Raw genomic sequence first — 13,150 nt, forward strand, 5'->3', positions numbered from 1 at the left:
GCTTAGGTAATTAGCCAGGCTGCTAGGTTCCGTGTTTGAAGCTGAGGGTGCAGAATCTGGTTCTCCTGCCGAGACAGCAGGGTAGGAGTCTGAAGCAGGTGCCATGGGGCCAACAGTGACACATTGCGCAGGAGGGGGTACCAGTGTTGGCGTGGCCAGGCTGGTGCAATCAAAATCATCCCTGGTTTGTCTTGTTTGAGCTTTAGTAGTACTTTGGAGAGCAGAGGCAGGAGGAGGAAAGGCATAAATTGATAGGTTTTTCCAGCTGAAGGACAGAGCATCCACCTTCCAAGCTGGTCTGTGGGGAGTCTTTGCACAAACATTTTCCAATTGATAGTTCTGGTGGGAGGCAAACAAGTCTATATCTGGGCTCCCCCATTTGCTTGTCTACATGTTGAAAATGCTTGGTTCCAATTTCCACTCGTGTGGGTCCATGAGGGTTCTGCTTAGTCCATCTGCCAGTGTATTTAGTTTTCCTGGCAGGAATTGAGCTTGTAAATGTACTTGGTAGAATAAGGCTGTGTTCCACAATTTCATGGCTAGTCTGCAGAGGGGGTAAGAACATGTATCCCACTGCTTGTTTATATAGTACATAACAGTGGTGTTGTCCATCTTTACCATTAATTGTCTTGGAAGAATGTGGTCCTTGAAGGCTGTCAAAGCATTCTGTACAGCTAACATTTCTTTATGACTGATGTGAAGGTGCATTTGAATTGGGTTCCATTTGCCCTGAATGCACTTCCCTGCCAGGTGCGCCCCCCATGCATAGTCTGATGCGTCTGTTAGGGTTTGTGCGGCAGGGGGTAGTGTGTGTATGGTAGTCCCTTGTTTTGGTGGCAGGCCTCTGTCCACCAAAGGAACTCTAGGCGTAGACAAGGAATGCTAGGAATCATTGTTTCTAGATCCTGAGAATGTTGACACCATAGACTTTTTAGATACCATTGTAGTTTCCTCATATGCAGTCTTGCACATGGAATTAGAAGAATGCAGGAGGCCATGAACCCCAAGGCTTGTAGTATTTGCCTTGCAGATAACAGGGTTTTTGTGACCATTTGTTTGAAGTAGGTTGTCGAGTGAATTTGTTTCTCTGGTGTGAGGAAAGCCATCTGGGAAGTTGTAGTACAGCTTGTTCCCAGGAATATAATTTGTTGACAGGGTACCAGGTGTGATTTATTTTCGTTTATGGTGTACCCCAGACAAGTTAACATCCACTGTACAAAAGCCAGATGATTCTAAAGTATGCCCTGGTTTTCTGCCTGAATTAGACCATCGTCCAGGTATTGGTATATTTGAATATTTCTTTGCCTGCAAAATGCAATGACTGGAGCTAGGCACTTTGTGAATACCCTGGGAACAGTAGATAAGCCAAAGGGCAGTGCAGAGAACTGATACTGCTTGTAGCCTGCTTTGAAGCACAAGTATCTTCTGCAATACTCCCCGATTGGGATGTGCAGGTATGCTTCCTTTAAATTTAGTGTTGCCAACCAGGCATCTTTGCTTAGCATAGGAAGCAACTGGTGAAGAGTCAGCATCTTGAATTTTGGCATCAACAAAAACGTGTTTATAGTAGGCAGGTCCAGGATAGGACGCCATGAATTGTCTTTTCTGGGTACCAATACAAATCTTGAGTAGAAACCTTGTCCCTTTTCTCTTCTGGTACCAATTGAATAGCACCTATGCTTATGAGAGAGAATACTTGCTTTTGGGCCTCTGCCCACTGCTTTGGAGGTACATCCAACCAACCGCTTGGAGTTGGTGACGTGTGGAAGTGAAATCTATATCCTTGGGACACTATTTAAAACCCATTTGTCCTGGGTAATGAGTCAGCAGTTCTTTGCATGGAGTGCAATCTTTCCCCCAATGGGGCAGTCAGTTGAGAAGTGCTTGGAAGTTTTAAAAAGAAGTCACTGAGACAGTTTAACATAGGGAGGAGTTTTATTACTCACAAATTTGGAAGTGGAAGCCGCTCCCCCCCCCCACTGCTTAGCCCTGTGCGTCCCCTGGGACTAAAGCCTGGGTGCTCTGCTGGATCTGGGTTTGGGCTGAGAAGGTCTGGAAGAGGCAGGAACTGACCAATTATTAGAAGGCCAACTCTTTAACAGTTTGCATAGACTTAGCTTTTTCCTCCATTTGTATAAGAACTTCTTCTGCCTTGTTGCCAAACAGGTGGCCCTGATTTATGGGTGCATCCAGTAATTTCACTTTAACATAATCTGGCAAGGATTGCTCCTTAAACCAAGCATGCCTTCTAAGTTCAGACCCAGTTACCGCAGCCCTGCAAGATGTCTCTAGTGATTCAAAAACACACTGCAATGTATGTTTACCAACTTGTTCAGCAGAATGCATAAAAATCCTGTAAATCCTTATTTTCAGCACAATCAGGAGTCAACATAATTTTCTGTTTAAGCACTCCAATAATATGCAGCTGATACTTTAACATATGAAACTGGCAATTCAAGGCCCTAATGGCCAAAGTTGCAGAAGTGTATACCTTCTTTCCCCATCTATCCTGTGCCCTGGAGTCTCTATCAGAGGGGGTAGGATTTTTGGCAGTAGTAGCTTTAATGCCCTTGGGTCCCTGTGAAATGGTTTCAGAATTCGCAGTAGGATTTTTGAAAAGGAACTTGTGAGAGTCAGGAACCCTGTAATATCCATCAGGTTTTCTGGATGCAGGAGGTGAAGAGTCAGAGGCCATGCTAGATTCCGAAAAGGTATCATAAACAATGTCCAGTACAGGAGGTATAGCTAAAGGCCTGTGCTGAGGCAGGAGTCAGAAATTCCCAAGCCTCTTTTTAGAATCAGAGAAATCCTGACTTTCCCAATGAAAAAGCTCCCTGAGAGTATGCAAGGTTTCACCAAAAGAGAAATCCTCTGGGGAGGGGGGGGGGGGGGCAGAGGGAATCGAGTCCTCAGCATCAGAATCCTCATAGGTAGATAAGGGTAAATCCTGGTCATCAGAGGAAACAGAAATTTCAGAATCCTGGTCAGAAGTATAAGCAAACTCAGTCCTAGGTCTCAGAGAGGGAAGGTTGGCTTCCCCTGATTAAAATAATAAGGTCTTCAGTCATTCTTATTATTTGTTCATTAGGCATAGAGGCCTGACCATGCAGTCTGGGCGTCAGTTTTCTAGGCATGGTTCGAGTTTTAGGCCTTGAAGAAGAAGATGGCGCCAGTTTAATATGCAAGTCAGTAGGCCTGAATACACCCTCAGAATTCAGTACCTGCATCCAAGGTACAGACATCCGCAGGTTCCACAGTTGAAGCATCTCGCGGCATAACAGACTCTGAATGGGTCTCAGTAGAGGCCTGCAAATCTGATGTAGCGGATATCAGGGGCTGAAAAAGCACCTCACCGAGTACCGGCGAACTGTCTTTATCTTTGCGTTTCTTCAGAATGTCAGTAGTCAGATAGCTTACCGAAGACATATCAGGATAACTGAACCGAGCAACAAAAAATTTAGAAGCGCAAATATACCGACGTCGGATAGTCCGTGGTTTAAATAAGGCACAAAACCGACAGCAAGGTACGTTGAGGTCAAGGCACAGGCAAGGAATACAGTAAGAATGAAAATCTTTATGAAGTATTTGCTTTCCACAAAAAAATGTGATCATTTACTTTTACTGACATCAGTTTAGAGCAAGAAAAAGATTCCCCAACGGGGTACTTCGCTTTTAGTTGCAGACTTCGGCTCTGAAACTCGAAAACGAAAATTTCAGGAGTCGGCCGACCGGCACTTGGGAAATGCTTCTGCTTCGGGCACCGCATGGCAAGAAAGACTGATGTAATGACGTCGGATGCATGTTTTATACCCCTGACTACCTGACGTCATGGAAGAAGAGACAGCAACCAACGCAGGACCCAAGACTTTGTTAATCAGGCAGACTGAGGGCTACCTGCAAGCAGATAACCCAAATGTAATGGACTACAACAGTGAAACACAAAGAACATCGTCACACCCATGCAGCTACGCTTAAACTTTAATTCAGATGTGAAAAAATTATTTATTGGAGGCTGTGCTTTGCAAACATTGACGACATATAACTTTTCACAGTATGTCCTGATTTTTGCCTTATATTCTTGGTCCACTTTTCATAAACTTGTGGCTTTCTGGCACAACATTAAAGATTGAAGTTTGAAAATGACAGACATTTGCATTTTAGACTTCATACCCTTTAGAAAATTCATGCTAATGCAAAACCTGTTATTCTACCATCTTTCTAAGTTTGTAATAGCAATATTTAAAAGTTGTCCCCCATTTTATGGCTTTGTCCAGATTTCTTACTTTAACGGGTTGAGAGGGGTGACTTGCGATCTCGCTCTTTTTAAATTGCCGTATGGCAATTCTGGTATGCAGGGGGCATGTTTATTGTAACAGCACTGTTCTCAGACACACCCCCATGTACGTATTAGAGCACAGCAGCTTGCCTTCATGAATATGCATGGCGCGCTGCCGTGCTGCACGGGAACAGTCCCTTCTGTGCAGGAATAAGCTATTCCTGCATGGAAGTTTGCTGAATCACGTACGAAGTGTTTTGAATTTTATTTTCTGTAAGCACATGGGTTTTGTGCCATAATTAAATGTACCTGCTTTATGGATCTCCCACTTTGCATTACTTCAGCATTCTGGGTTGAATGAAGTCAACATTTATACCCCTTGCACTGTTATTTTTTAATGTACAGGAAAGTAACAGCTTTATATCACGGTTAAAAACAAGAAAATAAGAAAATAAGCAGGGTGAATAAAGAGCACTTTGACAGACAAAGAGTGGTAGAAGTTTGAAACGACTCCCAAAGGGAATGAAAAATATATAAACAACGTAACGAAAAAGCATCATACATACATAAGCAAAGAGGAAGTGTAGAAATAATATAGATCAATTATGGGTTACAGGACACCCTCGGTGAGCAAGTTGGTTTCTATCTATTGAGAGACGTCTCCATCTATTAAAAATGAATTACAAGAAAACAAAACCCTGCAAGACAATGCAGTTCCATCCCACTAAACACAAGCTTGAATGACAGCCAAAATTATGGCATACGCTGGCAATAACCACTTGTTAAATACATTAAGAACTCACTGCAAAGACTATGACTTTTCTTTCAGAAGAGAACAGGCAGTTGCTGCAATATTCTACAGCTGTTAACAGTGTTCTTAATGGGAATTTTATAAAAAGGAGAAGTAGAAACTGAGAATACACCATAAGAAAAATAAACAAACTACAGCACTACGGGGTATTTTCTATTTTAAGACAGACTGACACCTGCCATCATCTCCCTAACTGTGAGCAACTATGATCTGTCTGTTTCAAATGAGTAGAAATTACAGCTGCAGCAAGACATGTAAAATGCAGGACAGATCTGATCGAAAGAAAAATCTATTGTTTATGTATTTATTTATTGGCATTTGTTAACCGGGAAAGTCCAATGGGCCGAGCAGAGCCCATTTCAGTGGAGACCCAGGGAGAAAAGCTCCACAAAGAAAATACAAATAAACTAATACAATAGCAAATCTATATATAAAACAAAAGCAGAACACAGGCAAGAGGAGAAAGCTCCTCAGGAATTATTTTTACTGTTCAAACAATTTCAAAAGCTTTTAACAGCCCTGAATACTTCTTTAGAAAAACAGTATTATGTTAACACCTCATTTTGTTTGGGTCAATTTTTTTTGTAAAAACGAAAAAAAAAAATACATTTTACAATACTGCTTACTATAAAATCAAAGGATAAGCAATTTTGTGCGAACACCATGCTTTGCAAGGGTGAAGAATAACTAAATTAAGAAATTATTCACATGTAGAGTTCACCAGCCCATCTGTCACTGAACAAAGATAGATATGAGAAAATGTAGCATTCAGCTAAGAAAGTTAACAAACTGTACTATTGGAAGAGTTCAAATGAGGGTGTTACAAGTTCAACACTTCACCCTTTTATTACTATACTGCTGGCAGCCACAGAGTTATCAAATGCAAGTCTGTACTCTGTGGATCAGGCAAGGTAGTTAATACAGAAGGTTAAAGGACACTGACTGCCACACTACCAGGAGCACCAGTGCTGTGTATGCCACTTATGTAACTTAGAATGCTAGCCTCACTGTTGGCATATAAAAGCAGTAGAGATGTTGGAGATACTACCCACAAATGAGGATTCCTGAAGGATCAGCTCCCAAATTGCATACATATTTCAACTATTAGTCGCTGTAGTACAACATCATGGTAGTGCACAGCTGCTCATTATGTGTTCTTCTTTGCTACAGTGGTTAACAGGTGCATTTTATCCACAAACTTTAGTGTACTGGAAGTCATGCAACACTAGCACTCAAGGTACAACGGAACACATATACAGTATATCTATCTACTCTGACAGTCATAAACCAAAAGAAAACATTGAACTCGCAGCTTACAATACATTACTCTAAATTCCTTGATCAATCACAGTAAACGTCTTACTGACATATGACCTTGTCCACTGCAAAACACCTAGACACACAAGTTTTAATAATAAACAAGTTACATAGTTTAGGATAACAGCAACACAGATTTTTCTAGTAAATGTCCTGCACTCTCTCAACCAACCACTTTAAATATTCTGTTGTCTGGCTGGAGCATCCTCTGGTATTAATGACTACATATTAATAAAACCAGAAAAAAAGTAGTCAAGAATTTTATGTGCTTGTATTTTTCAAAATTTTTGACCACTGATGTAAGAAGTACGCCAGAAAACGATGATGCAATCTATGTTAGAGATTAAGACTTACTACCAATATTGGGCACAGAAACTAGAGGATACATGAAACGGGGAGTTTTAATAAACATTCAGCACATAGAGTTAAACAAAGCAGTGTGAACATCAGAGAAACACAGGTAGGAGATGATTCAGAAACACGCAACATAACTGAACTATGGGACAAAAGGCGTAGCATGCATGGTACTCAAAGACTGCACAATGTAATGTAATCAAGTGCCCACATGCAAACAAGTCTCATAACATACAGAAATGACAAGAAACACAGCTTGACTTGTGATACAATGTTAGTGACAGCAGCAGATATAGCTAAACAACGCAACTGTTCACACCAAGACAGAATAAACTCAAAACAAAGGAACACCAGTGTGGTATTCTGTCTTGGGGTAACAGTTTATTCTGTCTTGGTGTGAAAGAAACTGCATTGGTGTTCCTTTGTTACATGTTAGTTAAAGCCAGTGTTCATGACAATGCACGTAATCACACTTTGCTATGTAGGCAGGTCCACCAGCACCTAATAAGCCATCATCTCTTTGATCAAGACACTGCTCATCACTACCATGTTAACAGCAAGAGCATATGAAAGTTACCAGACAAGTATTGCCCACACACAAAATTAAGGGGGGGATATGTATGCCCTTCCCTCCTGTAATATTAACTGCCCTTGCTTCAGGAAGCTTTCAGCATCCAACAGGGGACATTGAAGGAATTTCACAGTAATGAACCTCATAGATCCTACACCACTCCCTTAGGATGACGCTGCAACACATGGAGGAACATGTGTGGTTTCCATGGAAAGGGAGAGAACCTGCACTATGTGGACATTTTGCAACATAGCCCTTTTCCTTGAGGTCCTGGGTGGCACTAATACCAAACACAGCTCCATCAAGGCCTCACTTGCTCCATACAGTGTCCACTACATCATACAGAATGGTCTGCCACCCCATCAAATGCCAGGTAATGCCCAATGCACAGCGCATCACATACTGTTGCTGCAGTCCAAGGCAGTTCACCCATATGGCACACATGATCATTACCAATATTTTATATGGAGTAACTTCACCCAGTGTCATCTAGATTGTAGGTGCATACACTGGTGGGTATGTAGCAGGCACCATATAAAGGTGTTCACTGTTGAGTGCTGCAGGTTGTGCTGGAGAGGCATTAGAGATATGGAAAATCACCTCCATCTGAAACCCTAAGACCACGGCAAAATGGCTTACAACACTGCACATCTGAGCACAAGGAACATTGTCAGACATGTATTTGAATTCCTAAAGGGACAGTTTGGTGCCTTATACATCTAATGATGCACTGCAGTACGCAGCTAAAGCCTTGTAGTATACACCATGTTGCATAATATGTAGTATACAGACATACAAACAACATGGGAGCATCACCGTATAACCTGAGAGAGTTGTCACAGTTGTGAATGAGAAGTCAGATGGTGCAGATTCACTGGAACAATAAGATGCAGTGGTACCCTACTGCATTGCAGAAGCAGGCACAATAAAGTGTAGCTCTGACAAAACGACAGCAGCTGGTTCACAACTGCCAGTCAAGAATCAGATCATCCAGAATAAATAATATAAGCATTTATTATAATCTTACCTAGGCTACGAAATATAATGCACTGATTTGTCCACACTGTGCATCAGACATTATCTTACATAAGGCAAGGTAAAATCAGCAACATTCGTGCAGGTGTGGTGGGGCAAAATGACATGCGACAGTAAAGCTGTCAAATGCTTAAGCAACACGTGAGGTGGATGTGGTAGCTACTTAGGTGAATGACAGGTTGGGGGCAGTCGGGGAACACATCCTCCGGTGGCAGGCTGAAACTGCTATATCATAATGGAATCCTATTGTGGTGTCCCAAGTTGGGAGCCATAAGATACATATCATTCATGACCTACATGATGGCCATGGATAGGCATGGCACTCTGCTAGCCAGCTGGGGATAGTGAAGGTGTAGAACTGTGTGACTAGGTGCAAGTGGGGTGGTATGGTGTCTGAAACATAGTGCCTGAGGAGCACGGTTAGCCATGACCATAAGACTGGACACAGGAGTGTTTGCCACTTCAGCCCAAATTGACAATGATGTGGTCTCCAGAATGGAGTGTATCATATGCGTAAGGGTTACCTGTGATCATCCCCTTGCCTCCAAACCACCCCACATCCACTACCAGCATGATCTCCAGAAGCAGAACAGAGTGTTGATACAGTCTGCCTCTAGGACCCATACCAAGGATGCTACATTGGGTACCAAGGATCTCAGCAACACGGCCTGCTCCCCATATCTAATCTCCATGTCACTGCTTAGGTGCTGCAAGTCATCCTGCAGGCCATGAAGGTGAGGTAATGCATCATACAGGCCATGCATTACGCTTATCAACTGTACCATTAAGTGTGTAGCAGATGTCTGTGCTTGGATCACTTACCTGCACATCTTCAGATCAATGTCAAATGTTGCACCAAGGTTGAGGAAAGACCTGGAGCCATGGTGATAATGCTCACCAACAAGCTTCTCCGCTGTGACGTGTATGTGTGTCAGAGACAGTGCAGATAACAGGTGTCAATTGTAGTGGTGACTCCTGGCTGTGTAGTCAGGGTGAGGTTCACAATTACCGGATGTTCAGTGTTCTCTCCATTGAGTCACTGTATATTGGGGGGCCCTCCACTGTTGCACTATATGTGGGAGGGGGGAGCCCTACATTAGTACTGCTAACAGTGCTACTGAGTCATCTAACTGCATCATAAGCACAATGCCTTCATGGTCTGCCACAAGTAACATCCTGATATTATTCATGTGCTGACCTCTTGTGCTTAACTTTCCACCACAGTAATCTGTGAATGCATTCTGTGAATACCATATGGAGGTATACATGCCTTGTGGTGAAGGGTGTTACTTACGTACCTAAGCAAAGAAATATACAATGGTGTTTGCTGATTAATATACCCTCACATGCAGGTCACTGTACAATATGGAAACTTAACTCCTACTACTAACCTGGTACATCACCTACAGACATTTGGGTGGTCCGCTTCAACCTAGCCCTAACATCCAGGTCACTGCCAAATCTAAGGCTGCACTTACTTTCCCCATTCAGGGACACTAGAACCTCTTCCACCTCTGGGAATTGTTTTTGTATGGGCAGTACAGAGAACAAGTCCCTTGAAATGGCCCACTCTTTGCTCTTAGTATGCAAAAGCACACTGGGTATCCTTCACCACACCTATAATAATATTTTATTATGACAGCCCACAGCACTCATGCTGTGCAATATTCCCTGCCATGCCTGGTAACAGAATGCATTGCCTGTTTTATTTTTGTCCAGCATATTCCTACCAAGTAAGAATCAGACCTGCTATAACACTTCAGAGTCCTGGGTGGTAAACTTTTCCAGCCATTATTTACCATGTGGTACAATGACAAGATATGCAGACCTATAGACTACACAAGTCAGTGAGCGTGTGTGCACACGTGCACATGACTAACTGGCTAACCCAAAAGTGTGTGCAATGGTCCCTTCCCCCATTTAGTGACAACATACTTGCCTAATGCTGTAGTGTGACCCCCTCTTACCAGCAGATATCACAATAAACAGTCCTGCATCACTGCGTTGGTCTGTATTGCTGCATTCATCATCTCTCTCACCCAACCACTATATGTACAGTCCTACCTTCAACTACTTAGGGTTTATTGCGTCCTCTGTCATGACCAGCCCTTGATGCACATAAGTTAGAGACTTCTTCTGTGGGCATCTAACAAGTCATGTCCTTGTGCTCCATTCCCTAGTGCAATGTCCCGCCACACCTGAACATTTAACTACCACGTCTGTATGATGTGTTACCTCATCTATATCTACTGGTTGCTCCTGTCCCTGTTACTGACATGTACTACAGGCATTCAAGTTCAGGGAAACATACATTAACAGGGATCTTGTCTACTCCTTGTATGCACAAATTTAAGCACATCTAATCACAGGTTTCATTTTCAGAGACTAGATCTGTTCTTTTGGTACCAGAATAAGTATTTTAATATATGTAGCCAAAGAGAAAGCATTCAGCCAACCAGACAGCTTTGCAATGCTTTCATTACATTGTTAGTTGCCTGACATTTCTGTAATAATTCTGAGTTTTCTCTTCTTAAACTAGTTATTTAGTTACGTTTGTTAACTGGGAATGTCCAGCTGGGAAGCACTGGTTTTGCAAACAGGTTAGGATTTCTTAAAGATTTCTCAAATGGTTTATTTTATTTTGCTGCTGTACTTATGTAGCAATCCACAAACGGTTGCACTCATTACATTCACGGATCCTGACATTTTTTCAATGTCAATATTACATTAATTATACTACCTATATTATATTATTAGTAGTACATGGTTCATAGAGTCGGGTGATATTTAAAGACATGCACGTAGGTGCAGGCGTGAATGGGTGTGCTTTCCTTGAAGGCTGGGCATCAGGCTGGCAACTCAGCACCGTAAAAATTCACTGCCAATCATTAGCAGACCGGAGTTCAGCTGTGGCGACCCCTAACCGGGAAAAGCCAAAAGACATTACAGTGCACCCTTGCTACACACTTGCTCCCTCATCAGTGTTGAGTTTAAATGACAAACATAACTTGTCTCTCAATGAAATGTATATGAATGTACTAATTCCAGTTTATCTTCAGATATCACACTGACATTGCAGTGCCTGCATTTCTTATACACACATTATGAAAAGAGACTGTATTCAGCCCCACTACACATTTTCCATTTAAATGTTTTCAGTCTACTTACTATACAAGAAGATTATGCTGACCCTATACCTCCCCTATTAGGGTTCCTTCTGAAGGAATTTAAATGCCCAGTGTTGAACTCCCCAGTAATGGTTACTCGCAGGAAATAACTGTTTGTGCAGTTTCTATGTGTACAATGACAGTGATTTCCCCCTCCTCCTCCTCACTTTTTTTTTTCTTTTCTTTGTGGTTGCACAACTGCAAATTCAGGGTCACACCATCAGTAATAGCAAAATTAAAAAAAAAAAAAAACACACTTCTTACAAAACATTTAATCACACAAAAATTTCAACCAATTGTTGTCATTCTGGTAAAATTTCATCAACTTTTCACTCGAGATGAAGGTGAAGAATGCTATCCCATACGAAACAACATACTCATCTCAGTTCTACTAATAACTTCGGAGTGATGTTCAGCTGAGGCTGCAACTGAACAAAACAAACCTATATATGCCTTAACAAGATGAATAAACAATTATAAGCATTTTGTTGAAGAAGGAAGCCCCCTCCGCAAGCTCCACATGTACTAACTGCACAATCACATAACCATAGAGAAAAATAAAAAGTCATACATAGTACACTAACAGGCATCACTCTGACAGTGATTCTAAGTAACAAACTCCAAATCAATAACTTGTGACTCAAAATATGCTTGACAGATTGCAACTTTGCACTCAACCAAAGGTAGGGAAGCCTTTCAACTTACATCACTATCACAGTCAATAGCTAATTAAATCGACAACCACGTCACTAAGACGCAAACTCAATGAATGTGCACAAACAGAGCCTCACATACAACTAATCATAGTATTTCAAGTAGTCGTCCATTTCCATCATACTTCCTCAAAGGAGGACACAACATTCCACACACATCATAACACAAACACGTCTATCAAAACCAGACCCAAAGGCTTAATTTTTAAAGTCACGTGCAGAAAATGTATACTGTAACACAAAGCTGATTAAGCTATGCAAATACACAAGTAAACTCAGAATTCAAACAAACCACATTTGATCAAATGGCATTTTATTCAGAGTAGAATTAAACCCAACCTAATTTGATCACACAGCCTCAACAAAATGGTTCTTGATTTTAAAAAATGTGCTTGCTTAAATGGCTTAATATCCTTTGGCGCTGTAGTGCAGAGGGATAAAACAGTATAAACTAGCAACCTCTGACCCGCAGAAGTCAAATTGGAAAGGTATGAAACAGCCGACACCAACTTGCCCAACCTAAGAAGGAAATAGCCCATTCCACTGCATCACTAACAACCAGTGGAGACCAGATGTTAGAACAGAACACATGAACCAAAAATATGTTCTAGCCTTCCAAGCAGCTTACAAGACTGCAGCCAGACTTTGGTACATGTGAAGAAGAAAACATAACATCACTGGGCTATTACAGCAGGTGCTAGTTCAGTAATGTGCATGGCAGACTACTGCAGAGAGAGAGAATGGCTCTAGCATGGGTGCTTTTCCAGTACTTATTTAATTTTTTATAGCAAAGAAATGGTTCCTTTAAAAATATTTATTTAATTTACATTTGCTTACCAGGAAAGTAAGCCAATTTTCAGTGGGGGCCTGGAGAAATTGATACAGAAAAGTTTAAAAAAAAAAAAA

The sequence above is a fragment of the Protopterus annectens genome, chromosome 15.part0 (genome assembly GCF_019279795.1).
Source record: "Protopterus annectens isolate FY-2018-M chromosome 15.part0, PAN1.0, whole genome shotgun sequence".
In the NCBI taxonomy this organism is placed as follows: domain Eukaryota; kingdom Metazoa; phylum Chordata; order Ceratodontiformes; family Protopteridae; genus Protopterus; species Protopterus annectens.